We start from the raw sequence: 14,760 nt of genomic DNA on the forward strand, positions 1-14,760 counted from the left end.
CCTGCCCCAGGCTACCAGCCTCCCAGCTGAGAAAGCAAGCAGGGCTTTCAGGTTTCAAGCTTCCCCGCCTGCCGCGGCTTCTGTGCTGTGTCTGCGCTCCGATTCACCCGTCGCCCGAGTTCTGTCCGGGAAACTTGGCGTTTGGTTAAAATTGTTACAAAGTTCAGCTGGAAGTTTCCTTCTCCTTTGGTCTTTCCCCAGTTCCTCTGGCAGCCCTCCCTAAGGACCTCTGGAAGATGAAGTCAGAAATGGCTTCCCTGGGGACCGAGGGAGCCCACAGGGCTCTCCCTACAGCCTCCTCAACCCCTGTATTTTGCACGGCTCTCTAAATTATCTCAGTTCCAGGTAAGGTCGATTCCTTCTCCTGTAATCTGGACCTTCAGTCCCCCAGTGAGGGTGTGTGTTCAGGGGTGGATGATCCCCCTTTCACACTTAGGGTACCCACAGTTTGGGGGCTGTCTCCTGGGGCCTGCAGGAGCAATCCACTTCTTTCAAAGGGTCTGTGGATTCTCTCGCTTTCCTGGTAGGTTCCTGCGGTAGTTCTTGGAGCAAAAGTTCACCGGTGTGAGTCTCCACATGCTGCGCTGTCTGTCCAGGTGGGAGCTGCAATTTACTCCTGCCTCCTATCGGCCATTTTATTTGACCAGATGTAAACTTGTTTTGTCTTGCATAGTCCAGATAACTTGATCTTTCTAAACTTCCTATATTGATGTTTCTGTTCAAATAAACTAATAGTACCTCCATATAAATTTTTAGATTTAGAGAAATGTAAATAAAATGTGTTCAACTAAATTGATTTAAAATTCTAACAAACTTTGTTATACCAATAGTAATTATGTTCTGTGGTATGTTATTTTACATAATTTCCAAAGACCTTGGATTTATGTTGACTGAATTAACAATCTCTAAATACTCATTTCTTCTTATTTTTATATGCTGTAGTGTAGCTACACCTTTGGGCCGTGTTAACAGATGTTCAGCTTTGCCACTTTGCTGTACGTGTTGCAAGGGGTCTTCTTCTATGTGTTTGTGAACTTCTCTGGCTGTGGTGGACACGGAGGTGCCGGGCCAGGTGCCCCTTTGAGGAAGGACTTGCTGCCAGCGCCCTCATCAGCAGCACGGAGCCGCCTCACCTGAGACCCACATGGCCTGGGCCACACCTGCGACCGAGCCCCACCAGCCAGCCAGCCAGGACCTCTTACTGTCAGCTCTGGCCTGGGTGTCCCCCGCTGGGCCGGCCAAGGCTTTCTCTGGGCTGAATTGTGCCTTGACTTCTCCCTTTGCCCAAGTTTTGTGCCTTAAAAACCGCCTGCACCCCTAGCTCCATCTCAGCAATTGCTTCCAGAGGCCCCCACCTTCGGGGAGACACTGTCTGCTAAAATGGCTTGTGTGACAACAGATGGTTCTCTATCCCCACCTCCCAGCTCTACCTGCAAATGGAAGTTATTGGCTTGGGTTAACATTTATAACTAACATTAGTGACTGAGACTACACTAGGAGCAATAGTGGCAAAGAAATATGATCGTGCATTCAATGGGATGTGCTTTTGTTCACCAAGGATAAAGAGATTCGTTTTGTCTAAAGTGTTTGTTTGCTCCAGAATGGGAAAGAGAGTAGTGAAAGATACAACTTGAATGAAAATAGAAAATTATGGAAGTTTTAAAGGAAGTAAACCTTATTTTCCTTGATTCCAAATATCTGCAAATAATGAGTCTGAAAAAAAAAAACAATGAAATGTGTTACAATTTGGGCAAAATTTGTTCATACTTAATGGGTTTGTTCGTAAGAAAAAATAAAAGCATATGAATCCTTTGCTGCCAAATATTACATTAATGCCAGACTAGAATTGAGTCTTGTCTCTGTTAAAATGACAGAAGTGGTCTTGTAGTATTTAGTCTGATATTCAAGAAGTGATAATAGGCCGAGTTTGAGAGCCTTTGGAAGTGGGATTGAGTGGATGCATGAAGGAAATCTGAGCTTCGCCACTGTTATTCTTTGTGTTTTCTTTGTGATCAGTATATGATGAAGCCTTTCTCCTTCTTCTGGATCTGTCTTTAACCTTTAGCTTAATAAGCTATGCTTTTGCAAGCTGAAACAAAACATTCTTTAATATCTTACTCATCTCTTAGGATTCGTAAGTATTTTTCTTGAGGTTCTTTGCTTTAATTGGCATTATTTGCAAAGATTCAATAAGAATCTGTCCTTTTTTTATCAGGATATAATTGGACAAATTGTGTGACCAAATTGTTTGGATTTTTATAGCGTTATATTTGAGAAAAACTTGTGTGTGATCAGGCGTGATAAATGCCTCATGGAGGACCAAAGGTGGAACTTCGGACGGGTGTCCACGCCCCTAAGGCCCTCCCTCTGCCCAGAGCAGGCTGAGGGCCCACATGTGCATGGGAAACAGCAGGGACAGGGGCAATGTTTAGCCCTGGGAGGGGAGGCGTGGGGCGGGCTCAGCAAATGTCTTCAAAGAGGTAAGGCTGGAGGAACCCTTCCTGGCATTCTCTGTCGTTGCACATGGGCCACACCCTGAGGGGGCTCCTTGCCCTTCAGTGTTCCCCACCGGACACATCTGGGCGATCCAATTTTCTGTTCCTTTGAACTGGGCTCCTCTCCTGCAGACCCTCTGTCTGCCGTTTGTGCTGGGACTCCCAGAGTGCCAGCTTCCCCACGGGGCAAATCGGATCAGCCACTTGCCTCAGAAAAACCCTTTCTCACACTCGGGAGGCTGAGGCAGGAGGATCGCTTGGGCCCAGGAGTTCCAGGCTGCAGTGAGCTGTGATCACACTGCTGCACTCCAGTCTGGGCAACAGAGCCAGCTTGACGTGGCCTCCCGGCCTTTCCTCTCTCCTGCTGGACTCTGACACTTCCATTCCCACAAGGCATGGGGTTTCACACACTTTTAGGCCTCAGGGCTTGTAGTGCCCACCTCCCACCCGCTGTGCCCCTTCCTTGGCACAGACATTTCCAACTCCCTCACCAGGCTGCTGCTGTGGAAGGGGCTTTGTGACCCCACGGCCTCCGTGGCTGTGCTTTTACCCCATCCAACTTATAACCATGGTGTGTGGCTCAGTCCCCTGCCTTGATTGTCTTCTTATTTTGGCATCCAGCAAAGAGCACAACCTATGGAAAATGCTCACAACTGTGCTAAAAAACAAACAAATCAAATCTGGTCTAAGTCTGTCATTTTGCAACCGGAAAAAAGAAGTTGTTAAGAAGTACCATGACTTGCCTGAGATCCTACAACCAGTTAGTGGCAAAGCTGGGACGAAATCCTAACCCTCTCTGGGCTTCTCTTAACACCTGCAATTCCTGGTGGCTGTGGGGACCAAGCTGGAACTGATGACCTCGGTTCCAGGCAGGTGCATGGGGTCTGCGTGTGGGAGAAAGCTGCTTAAATAGCAGTGATGCCAGGGCACAAAGCCCGACAGGTGGGGGACCCAGGTCCCACCCTCAGCCCTCCCCACTGCCTCCACCTCCTGGGATGTGTGATTTAGGCAGAGCCTTCGGCGCTGCAAGGCACGGGGTGGTGCTGGCTGTCTGGGGGGTAGGAGGAAGAGGTGGAGGCGGAGAAGAGGATGGTGATGACAGATAATAGCTATTACCCAACATAAAAAATGCTTGCCTTCCAAAAGTGGGTCTCTCACTCCTGGGACTATTTGGCCAAAGGCCAAGACCCCCGTGGGAGGCAGGGAGGGGATTATTTCCCTAGGGAGAGATCTGGGCTACGTGGACTCTGCACCCCCTTCAAAGCCAGGGTTCCCACTATGACTGGACAGACAGACCTGAGTACACTGCCATGGGGAGGCTGCTTGGAGCTGAGAGGGTCAGGCTCCAAGGCAAGGCTGACTTCACGTCCCGCTGCATGGTTCCACAAAGGGGTCCCAAGGCACCCGTGCTCACAAGGCTTCGAGGTCATCTCAGCTCTTACAGAACAGCCACGCATCCCCCGGACACCCAAGATCTATTCTTGAGACCTTTTTGTGACTCAGGGTATTTGAGCCAGCAGGCAGCTCACTCTCTCTCTGTGATTCCCCATGCACCATGTGCCAACGGTGACATGCTGACTCCAGGGCTCCAGGTTGCCTCTGGCAACCAGCACCATGCAGAGGGTGTCACTATGAATGACAACACTGAAGGGACAGTGCCTCCCAACAAACGGAACGCACACAAACATGAAATTCAAACCCCTTGTCTCGACATGCTAAGCCCTGTCCTCATTGGTGTCTAGAATGGGGTGGTGATACCCTGAGGACAGAATGCGTGGCTCCCGTAGCTTGGAGTCCAAACACTGCTGTTCCCTGCCGCTAACCAGCTCTGGCACCCTGCATTCTCCTTGGAAGGTACTTTTGTACACAGACCAAGAAACAGTCGGTCTAGGGGGCAGGCCAGCCATCAAGGGGGAGAGAAAAGAGGCCTAGAGGAAGGATGTAGAGACCTGGGCTCTGGTACTGGATATGCCCCCACCTCCTGTGCAACTGGAGCAGGTCACTGAATCAGACCTTCAGCTTCCTTATCTGGGAAGTGGGGATCTCATCTCACTTTGCAAGATTATTCAAGTCAAATTATCATCTCCTTAGCCAATGCTATAAGCAATGCACACTTGTTTAAGGATTTACTGCCTGGTAAGCAGCCCTTTTACTTTTTTCTCTGAGAGGATTTTAGTCCTTTAGCCATTGAAAGAGCCAACCCTGGATTACCCTTGCCAAAATAAACCACTTCCTACTCAAAAACACATCTCACTTCACACCACTGAACTGGACACTTAAAAATGGTTAGAATGGGCTGGGTGCAGTGGCTCACACCTATAATCCCAGCACTTTGGGAGGCCGAGACGGGCAGATCACGAGGTCAGGAGATCGAGACCATCCTGGCTAACATGGTGAAACCCCGTCTCTACTAAAAATACAAAAATTAGCCGGGCGCGGTGGCAGGCGCCTGTAGTCCCAGCTACTCGGGAGGCTGAGACAGGAGAATGGCGTGAACCCGGGAGGCGGAGTTTGCAGTGAGCCGAGATGTTGCCACTGCACTCCAGCCTGGGCGACAGAGCGAGACTCCGTCTCAAAAAAAGACAAAAAAAACAAATGGTTAGAATGGTAAATGTATGAGGTGTATATTTTACCACCCCTGCCACACACACACATCACTTCCTATTCCCGCATCCCGCCCTGGAATATTCCTCCCATTCCTGCACTGTTGGAGTCCCCCAGCAGCTGGCTCAAGCCCTGCCCTCCGATGGTGCCTCCCCGGCCTGCATCAGGCCACAGGCCCTTCCTTCGTCCCCACATCGGGACACCTCTCACCCAGTGACTGCAACAACTGGGGACCCTTTGCATCCCCAACAAGAGTGCCACCGCCAGAACGCATAGACTGGGACCCCTAGAACACTGGTCAGCAGCACTTTATGCAAGAGAGACACTCAGTGTATGTTTGGCAATTGGCCGATTTCTCTGTTCACAGTGAAGGAAGGGGATGAGGCTCAGGCCTGCGAAGGACATGACTCCTTAGAAGCAGTGGTCCTCTAGCTCTTCACCATGTGAATTTTATTCACTGCTTCCCTGTGACGCTCATATTTGTTTTCTATTGCTGTCATATAAGTCACCACAAGGAAGTGGCATCATCAACATGGTGGAATAAGACGCCTCAAGTGTCATTCCTCCCAAGACACTGACTTAACAATATATGGTCCAAAAAGTCTGCATGAGAACTCCAGAAACCATTTAAGAAGTTGCAGCACCCCAGGCAAACTCAAAGCCAGAACAGCCACTTTGAAAAAGGTAACAAAAGCCATTTTATTTCAACCCCAAAAGCCATTCCTCAAAGCAGCACAATCAGCAGAAAGCACCCCGTTCACAGCTTCTCCGTCAAGGGAAAAAGAGAAGACTGGAGCATGTGTCCAACAGTCCAACTTTTCAGGGGCTGCCTGAGGCAACGGTTTTTGTCTCACTTGAATTGGATCACTGATGGAGCTGATATACTTTGGATATCCTGGGAGCCACAGAGAACAAAAGAGCTCAGTGGCTTCTTGCAGCTCCAAAGAACCTGCAATACTTCGTACAGACACCAGAGGGAGTAAGAGATTACAAGCTCCAGAAAAAGAAACCAGAAAACCCCTCTAACTGGGAAATGACATGCACACGCCCAGAGAGAACACATCCCAAAGGTTTGAGAGGCTTCTGGAATCTCCAACCCAGATGATTGGTGAAAGCTTTCCCTTTATCAAGTTAGTCCTAAAAGACTGCAATAGGTGGCTGGTTTTCCAAATGCACAAATCACGGCATAAAATAGTAAGACCCATGAGAAGCAACAAAACATGGTTGAATCAAAGGAACAAAATAAATCTCCAGAAACTGACTCTAAATGAATAGAGGTCTATGAATTACCTCAAAAATAATTTCAAATATTTCTCTTAAAGAAACTCAATGTACAACAAGAGAACACAGATTAACAACTAAATTAAATCAGGAAAACAATGCATGAACAAAATGAGGTTATCGACAAAGAGATAAAAACAGCAAAAAAAAAAAAAAAAAAGAGAGAGAGAGAGAGAGAGAACTAAACATAAATTCTGGAGCTGATGAATCCAATAAGTGAATTGAAAAATTCACTACAGGGGCTGGGCACAGTGCCTCAAACATATAATCCCAGCACTTTGGGAGGCCAAAGCAGTCAGATCACTTGAGGTCAGGAGTTCAAGACCAGCCTGGGCAACATGGTGAAGCCCCATCTCTACCAAAAACATACAAAAATTAGCTGGGCATGGTGACATGTGCCTGGAGTCCCAGCTACTTGGGAAGCTGAGGTGGGAGGATTGTTTGAGCCCAGGAGGTGGAGGCTGCAATGAGCTGAGATCATGCCACTGCAGTCCATCCTGAGTGATAGAGCCAGACACTGTCTCCAAAAAAAAAAAAAAAAGAAAGAAAGAAAGAAAAAGAAAAGTTCACTACAGGGATTCAACAGCAGACTTGATCAAGCAAACAAACAACAAAAGAATAAGCAAACTTGAAGACAGGTTTTTTGAAATTATTAAAGTAGAGAAATGAAAGGAAAAAGAACGATGAAAAGTAAAGAAAGCCTTAGGGAATGATACAACACCACCAAGCCAACCAATACATGTCATATGAAAGTCCCAGGCAGAGATAAGAGAGAGAAAGGGGCAGAGAGCTTATTTGGAAAAACAATGGCTGAAAACTTTCCAAATCTGAGGAAGGAAACAGATATTCAAATTCAAGAAGTTCACAGGACTCCAACTTGGATGAACATAAACAGGTCCAAACAGGTCAGAAGTCAAAAACAAAGACAATTTTGAAAGCATCAAGAAAAAGTGATTTGTCATATACAAGGGAGCTTCCTTGAGACTATCAGTAATTTCTAAGGAGAAACATTATAGGCCAGAAAGTAGTAGAATGATCTATTTAGAGTGCTAAAAGAAAAAAACTGCCAACCAAGAATACTACAGCCAGTAAAATTGTCTTCAGACTTGAAGGCAAGAACTTCCTGTTTCAAAATGGCAGTGTAGAAGCAAGCTGGTTTCACTCCCCTCAACCCCCTGCCCCAGAAAACTGAAAAATATATCTATACAGCACTGAGAGTCTCATCAGCAATATCTCAGAACTCAAAAATGAAGACGAGATAGTTCCCAGGGCCACAGATAAATAAAGATACTCTGAGCAGACAGAAAGAGAACTGGACTTCCACATTTGTGATGCCCATCCCCTCATTCGGCCTATCACCAAGCACGTGGAAATATTTTCCCCCAACTCACAGTTTCTACACTGGAAAAACTGAGATCAAGGTGGACAACCAGGTCCCCCACCATCTTGGATTCTCTGGCACATTTGACCCTGCCTTAGCCCATGGAAAGCATTATGAGTGCCAGAAGGGAGAAATATCCTTGGGGACAGGCAGAGACAAAATGGGCAGGCAGGACAACCATCCCCAGCCCTGGAAACTCTGCTCTGTAACTTGGCTAAAGAAGACACCAAATCAGAGAGGCTGTTCAGCAGCACCACATGTAAAAGATTGATTTCACAGGTCTCCTGGGCATAAACCCTTTGCCAGCCTTCCGATACTGCTGGAATATCCTCTTTGGGGCCTCCCCCATTCAAGAAGGGCAGCATTCATATCATTTATTACAGCTTGGTGAACCTGGATTTAAGGCACCACCTACAGCTGTAAAGGAGCCAGGCAACCTAGTGGTAAAGAAGCTCTGCAGAAACATACCCAATACAAGCCAGACAAAGAAGACTTAAATAACTAATCCCTCAATGCAAAGATGTAGACTACATCCACAAGAAACAACTGTGAACAGGGAACCATGACCTCCCCAAATAGAAAAAGCAAGGAACCAGTGACTGATCCTAATAAGATGGCAATATGTGAGCTCTCTAAGAATCCAAAACTGCAGGGTTTTTTTGTTTGTTTGTTTTTAGAGACAAAGCCTAGGCTTGGATGCAGTGTCATGATCTTAGTTCACTGCAACCTCAAACTCTTGGACTCAAACAATCCTCTCAAGTAGCTAGGACTACAGGTATATGCCACCATACCTGGCTGATTTCTTTTTTAATTATGTTTTTTGTAAAAATGGGGTCTCACTATGTTGGCCAGCCTGGTCTCAAACTCCTGGCCTCAAGTAGGTCTCCTATCTCAGCTCCTCAAAGCACTGGGATTATAGGTGTGAGCCATCATGCTCAGCCCAAAACTGCGGTTTTAAGGAAACTCAATGATCTTCATGATAACACAGAAAAGCAATTGAGAAATTTAATAAAAAGATTGAAATAATTAAAAAGATCACACATAAATCTTAGAACTGAGAAATACATGTGCTGAACTGAAAAAGTTATTAGAGGCTCTCAACAGCAGAATGGATGAAGCACAGGAAAGAATCGATGAGGGTGAAGACAGCCTATTTGAAAATACATAGTATGAGGAGAAAAGAGAAAAAAAGAGTGAAAAGGAACAAAGATTACCTATAAGATATAGAAAATTACTTCAAAAAAACAAACTTAAGAATTATTGGTGTTCAAGAGGGAGTTGAACAAGAGTAAGGGGGGGTAGAAAGCATATTCAAAAAGAAAAATAGAAAACTTTCCAAAACCTGAGAAAGATATAAATAACCAGGTACAAGAAGGTAAGAGATCACCAGATTCGACCCAAATAAGACAAACTCTGAAAGGTCAAGAACAAAGAGAAGGTCCTAAAATCAGCAAGAGAAAAGAAGCAAATCACACATAAAGGAGCTACAATTTGTCCAACAACAGACTTCTCAATGGAAACCATACAAGCCAACAGAGAGTGAGACCACATTTTCAAAGTGATGAAAGAAAAAAAAACCCTGCCATTCAACAATACTGTACCCAGCAAAGTTATCCTTCAAATATGAAGAAGAGATAGTCTTTTTCAGACAAACAAAACTGAGAGTTCACCATGACACCTGTCTTACAAGAAATGCTAAAGATAGATCTTTAATCTGAAAAAAAAAATACTAAAATGCTAAAAGGAAAAAATAAAAAATGAAAAACATTTGAAGGTATAAAGCCTACAGGTAAAATTAAGTATTCAGCTCAGACAAACCCAGTATACCCTAACATTGCAATTGTTCCATGCAATCCACTCATAGCTCTAGCATGAAGTCCAAAAGACAAATATATCAAAAACAATAATAGTTATAGCAGCCCGTTAAGAAATAGGTAATGTAAAAATATGTAAATTGAGACAAATAAAAGTTAAAATGTGGGGGTATGGAGTTAAAGTGCAGAATTATTTTGTTTTTTTCTTTGTGATCTAAGATAAGTTGTCATCTCTTTAAAATAACTTATAAGATGCTTTTTGTAAGCTTCATGGTAGCCATAATCCACAACCTGTATAGATTTCCTAAAAATAAGAAGGAACAAATTAAAACATGCTACAAGACAAAATAAGTTAACAACAAAAGAAGGCAGTAAGAAAGGAAGAAAAGGAGAAAGGATGTACAAGACAACCAGAAAACAAGGAACAAAATGACAGTAGTAAGTCCTCACTTATGATGAATCACACTGAATATAAATGGACTCAGTCCTCTTAGATAAAAGGCATAAAATGGCTGAATGAATAAAGAAACAAGACCCAAATATATGCTGCCTACAAGAAACCACCTTCACCTATAAAGACACACATAGACTGACGGTGAGGGGGTAGAAAAAGATATTTCATGGGACTGGAAACTAAAAACGAGCAGGTTTAGTTATATTTATCTCAGACTACAAATCAAAGCCTGTAAAAAGATACAAAGAAGGTCACTATTTAATGACAGAGTAAATTCAGCAAGAGAATATAACAATTACAAATACGTATGCACCCAATACCAGAGCACCCAAGTATATAAAGCAAACATTGACAGATCTAAATGGAGAGATAGACTGAAATATAATAGTAGGGGACTTTAATACCCTACTCGTTAATGGACAGATCATCCAGACAGAAAGCCAAAAAAAAAAAAAAAAAAAAAAGTTAAACTATACCCAAGACTTACTAAGCCTAACTGACATTTACAGAACATTTCACCCAATTATTGCAGAATACACATTCTTTTCATCAGCACATGGGAATAATCTCCAAAATAAACCATATCTTAGGCCACAAAACAAGTCTAAACAAATTCAAAAATGCAGAAATCATATCAAGTATGTGTTTCTGACCATGATGGACTAACATTAGATATCAATAATAAGAGGAACCTCAGAAACTTCACAAGCACATGGAAATTAAACAGTGTGCTCCTGAATGATCAATGGGTTAATGAAGAAATTTAAAAGGAAATTTAAAAATTTCTTGAAACAAATGAAAATGGAAATACTACATACCAAAATCTATGGGATGTGGCAGAAGCAGTAGTAAGAGGGAAGTTTATAGCAATAAATGGCTATATCAAAAATGTAGAAAGGGACTTCAAATAAATAACCTAAAATACACCTCAAGGAATTAGAAAAGCAAGAACAAACCAAACACAAAATTAGTAGAAGAAAAGAAATAATAAAGATCAGAGCAAAAATAAATAAAATTGAGACTTAAAAAAATACACAAATCAACAAAATGAAAAGTTGGTTTTTTTGAAAAGATAAACAAAATTGACAAACCTTTAGCTAGACTAAGAGAAAATGAAAGAAGACCCAAATAGATAAAATTAGAAACAAAAAAGGAAACATAACAACTAGGCCACAGAAATACAAAGAATCATTGGAGACTATTGTGAATAACTATATGCCAACAAATTGGAAAGCATAGAAGAAATGGATACATTCCTGGACACATTCACCCCATCAAGATTGAACCATGAAGAAATAGAAAACTTCAATAAACCAATAATGAGTAACAAAATTGAAGCCATAATAAAAAGGTTTCTGTTAAAAAAAGAAAGAATGTGGCCGGGCGTGGTGGCTTACGCCTGTAATCCCAGCACTTTGGGAGGCCAAGGTGCATGGATCATGAGGTCAGGAGATCAAGACCATCCTGGCTAACACAGTGAAACCCCGTCTCTACTAAAAAAAAATACAAAAAAAAAAAAAAATTAGCTGGGCGTGGTGGTGGGCACCTGTAGTCCCAGCTACTCAGAAGTCTGAGGCAAGACAATGGCGTGAACGCAGGAGGCGGAGTTTGCAGTGAGCCGAGATCGTGCCACTGCACTCCAGCCTGGGTGACACAGCAAGACTCTGTCTCAAAGAAAGAAAGAAAGAAAGAAAGAAAGCCCAGGATGTAATGCCTTCACTGTTGAATTCTACCAGACGTTTTACAAAGAACTAGAACCAATTCTACTCAAACCCCTAAAAAAAAATTGAAGTACAGGGAATACTTCCAAACTTGTTCTATGAAGCCAGCATTATTACCCTGATACCAAAACCAGACAAAGACACAACAAAAAAAGAAAATGGTAGGTCAGTATCACTGATTGAACATAGAGGCAAAAAAAATCTTCAACAAAATACTAGCAAACTGAATTTAACAACACATTAAAATGATTATTCACCATAGTCAAATGGGATTTATCCCAGAGATGCAAGGATGGTTTAACATATGCAAATCAATAAATATGATACATCACATTAACAGAACCAAGAATAAAAACTATATGATCATCTCAACACATCCAGAAAAAGCATTCAATAAAACCCAGCAACCCTTTATTATAAAACCCATCATCAAACTGAGTATAAAAGGAACACACCTCAAAATAATATAGGCTATATATAACAATTCCACAGTTTATATGGTACTGAATAGGGAAAAATTGAAGGCCCTTCCTCTAACATATGGAACAAGTCAAAAAACACCTACTTTCAACTCTTTCTTTTTTTGAAGCAGAGTCTTGGTCTGTCACCCAGGCTGGAGTGTAGTGGTATGATCTTAGCTCACAGCAACCTCCACCTCCTGGGTTCAAGTGATTCTCATGCCTCAGCCTCCCAAGTAGCTGGGATTACAGGCATGCATCACTGTATCTGACTAATTTTTATATTTTTAGTAGAGATGGGGTTTCACCATGTTGCCCAGGCTGGTCTTGAACTCCTGGCCTCAAGCAATCTGTCCACCTCGGCCTCCCAGGGTGCTGGGATTACAGGAGTGAGCCTCTGCACCTGGCTACTTACACCATTTTTATTCAACATAATACTGTAAGTCCTGGCCAGAGCAATTAGGCAAGGGAAATAAAGGACATCAAAATTGGAAAGAAATAAGTCAAATTAGCATTTTTCACAGATGACATGATCTCACACTTAGAAAAATCTAAAGACTCCACCAAAAAACTGTTAGAACTGATAAACAAATTCAGTAAAGTTGCAGGATACAAAATCAACATACGAAAATCAGTAGCAGTTACATATGCCAAAAGTAAACAATCTGAAAAAGAAATCAAGAAAGAAATCTGGGAGCCTGCATTTTCTCCAGTACTCATTGGGGGCCACCCGCTGAGGTATTTGGCTGTTATAAATAAAGTTGTGATGAACACATGTACAAATGTTTGTGTGGACATAAGTTGTTATTTCTCTTGAGTAAATACCTAAAAGTGGGATTGCTGGAGTTTTACTACCCTTGGATGCTACTGTTGATATGGAAAAGACTGAGGAACAGTTTACTAATCTGCACATTGTTAAATGTTCCTCAGGAACCAGAGAGTACACTTACCTTCTTGGCATAGATATATTGAAGACTGTGCAAGCAGGAAAAGAAAACTTGGTTGCTGTTTTATATTCTAATGGATCAATCAGAATATATGACAGAGAAAGATTAAATGTACTCTGAGAATTTAGTGGATATCCCGGACTTCTTAATGGAGTCAAATTTGCGAATTCCTGTGACAGTGTATATCCAGGATACACAGATGGCACTGTAAAATGTTGGAAACTCGAGTAGCCAGTGAAAAACCTGCCCAGCTCTTCAAAGATTACCCTTCCAATATTTTTATCCATTTTGATATTAACTGTAATGATCATATTATTTGTGCTGGTACAGAAAAGTTGATGATGATGCATGGTTGGTGTTTTGGGATGCAAGGATGAATTCTCAGGATTTATCTTCAACTAAAGACCCGATTGGTGCATATTCAGAGACACATAGCAATGATGTCACTCAAGTACATTTCCATCCCAGCAATCCCAACATGATAATCTCAGGTTCACTTGATGGCCTGGTAAATGTATTTGATATTAATGTTGATAATGAAAAGGGCACACTGGTTACAACCTGTAACTCAATTTCATCAGTCAGCTGTATCAGTTGGTCTGGGATAGGTTACAAACAGATTTACTGCATGACACATGAAAGATTTTACTGGTGGGATCTTAATCATCTGGATGCTGATGAACCAATTACATGTTAGAACATCCAGGATGTCGGAGAAATGGTTAATGTGAAAGAAGATATTTTAGACTATTTGATTGGTGGCCTATATCATGAAAAGATGGAAACATTGCTTGTTATCCTTCCTTTGGATAACAAAGGAAGGATTCAGTTGATGAACATTAGGATTGGCCCATGTGACTAGCCTTCAGGGAGGGCATGCTGCTACAGTTCGTTCTTTCTGTTGGAATGTGCAGGATGATTCTTTGTTGACTGGAGGAGAAGATGCACAGTTATACTTTGGAAACCTGGAGCTATAGAGAAGGCCTTTATAAAGAAAGAGAGCATGAAAATGGCATCCTCTGCGCACCAACAAGTACGAGTTAATAGTAATGATTCTTATAAAAGAAAGAAAAAGCAGTGTTAATACACTGGCACTTTGGTAGGTTTCATAGTTTCAAGTGATCATTCTTGTTTACTACCAATGGTAGACATGTTTAAAACTGTATGTAAAAACAAGCCAGTTAGCAAACAATCCTTGAAAAATGTCGAGAATGGTTTAATGCAGGTCTTCACATATTCTAAAAAATTTTAAAGCTACTAATTAAGTATAAAATCAGTACATTGAAAGTAAAATTTCTAATTTTAAAAATACATCTGTTAAGTTACTAAATGTTGGGTTTAAAGAAATGGCACTGATAAGGACTTTTTAGAAGTAGATACCTGGTAAAATTTAATAAAACAGGTGGTTGGCTGCATTTTTAAGCCCAATTTTTTATATTTTAAATTATCTTCATTGTGTATGAAACCAAATCAGACAATATTCTTCATTCAAGGAGCATCTATATGCTTAATACCCCTAATGTATTATGTTTGAGTATTTAAGTGTAAGTATTTTAATGACTCTAAATAGAATTAAACCTTTTTAGAAATAAAATGATAGGCATC

The 14,760-nt window shown here is 42.1% G+C and overlaps 1 pseudogene; it reads left to right on the top strand.

Annotated features, from left to right (window-relative positions):
* The first annotated feature begins 13,012 nt into the window (after positions 1-13,012).
* On the top strand, positions 13,013-14,239 carry LOC107969391 (WD repeat-containing protein 89-like; annotated as a pseudogene).
* Positions 14,240-14,760: the final 521 nt, after the last annotated feature.

The sequence above is a fragment of the Pan troglodytes genome, chromosome 17 (assembly GCF_028858775.2).
Source record: "Pan troglodytes isolate AG18354 chromosome 17, NHGRI_mPanTro3-v2.0_pri, whole genome shotgun sequence".
In the NCBI taxonomy this organism is placed as follows: domain Eukaryota; kingdom Metazoa; phylum Chordata; class Mammalia; order Primates; family Hominidae; genus Pan; species Pan troglodytes.